Source organism: Dermacentor variabilis, chromosome 4, assembly GCF_050947875.1.
Source record: "Dermacentor variabilis isolate Ectoservices chromosome 4, ASM5094787v1, whole genome shotgun sequence".
NCBI lineage: Eukaryota > Metazoa > Arthropoda > Arachnida > Ixodida > Ixodidae > Dermacentor > Dermacentor variabilis.
In genome coordinates, this window is record NC_134571.1 from 233,811,247 (window position 1) to 233,812,818 (window position 1,572).

At 50.4% G+C, this 1,572-nt stretch overlaps 1 pseudogene; it reads left to right on the forward strand.

The window, feature by feature from the left end:
- The first annotated feature begins 283 nt into the window (after positions 1-283).
- On the forward strand, positions 284-1,083 carry LOC142578541 (uncharacterized; annotated as a pseudogene).
- Positions 1,084-1,572: the final 489 nt, after the last annotated feature.

The window sequence follows — 1,572 nt, forward strand, 5'->3', positions numbered from 1 at the left end:
TGCAACGTGTTCAGCTCTTAGTATCCGTAACCGCAGTGTAGTGTCTATTAACAGCATTTAGCCAAATGTGAGTACTCGGTTGGCAACCTGGAATAAAGCATGGGAGCTTGAGCAATGAGTGCGTATCACCGTGTCACTCCAATCTAAATCAATCAGACCGCATCCCGTTCTACGCGAACACTAAAATGGTGTCAGTAGTGTTACTTGGTCCCATGTGAGTGCCAAACAAAGTCATTCCGTCGTATCATCCCTCAGCAGCAAGCGGCAACCGGCAATCGCAGCCATGGCATACGCGCTCCCTCCCTTCCCAAGTTTCGACCTTCGCGCCACAGACGCCAACAATACTGGTCACGAATGGACCAAGTGGATAGAAAGGTTCGAGAACTTTCTTTTAGCGTGTGATATCACGGCAGATGCACGCAAGAAAGCGCTCCTCCTGCACTACGTGGGCGAGGAAGTCTACGACATATTTCGCTCCCTCCCCGACTGCCCTACACAAGCTACAACAGCTACAAGCACGACCCAGACCACGCAGAGCCCATCGACGCCAGAATACGATGCCGCACGAGCGAAACTGAGTGCATACTTCGTCCCGCGAGTGAACTCGACATTTGCGATCTACAAATTTCGCCAAGCCCAGCAAAACGTTGGTGAGCCACTGGACGCCTTCTACGCGCGCCTCCGGCAGCTCTCTCGCCACTGTAACTTCGAGAATGTCGACGCTGAAGTCCAGAACTAAATAATCGTCGCCACAACGTCGTCTCGCCTTTGCAAATACGCAATGCTTCATTCCCTCACTTTACCAGACTTACTTAAACAAGGAAGAATGCTTGAGGATGTCGAACGGGATGTATCCGAAATCGAAAAGAACGTCGATGGCACTGCGGTGGTGCTCGCAGTGCACAAGGAAGGACAGCACCATGGCCAACACCAAAGAAACAGCCGACAGATGCCACGACAAACCTATGCACCGCAACGACCTCGTGTCGCATCAGCAGATTGTCGCAACTGCGGTGGCAAGTGGCCTCACCAAGGCGGACGATCAAGTTGTGCTGCATGGGGCAATACATGCAAGGCATGTAACAAGGTTGGTCACTTTGCACGATTCTGTCGTTCAACGAGACAAATGGTACAAGCAGTGGACTGTGACAATGGTCCAAACAGGAATCAGACAGTCTGCAGTAAGAAGAGTTCTAGCACCAAAGAATGCGCTGCTACCCGTGACACCAGTTCAAGCAGTGACGAGTATGTTTTCGTTGCCACGACCTCACCTCAGACAGGCCCATCTCCAAAAGTTATTGTCACTGTCAACAATGTGCCAGTCACTTTCATAATCGACACAGGTGCAACAGTGTCACTTGTCGGCGAAAATGACTGAGAGCTATCGGCTAAAGGTGAAACTCCAGGAAACATCCGTCAGAGTGTTCCCATACAAAGCAACATCTCCGCTTGAACATCTAGGCAAAGTCTCTGTCACAATGAGATACAAAGATAACTGCATTGAAGAAGACATCTTTGTCATTCGAGGAAACTGTGCACCACTCTTAAGCTTCACAGCATCCTCCAACCTGG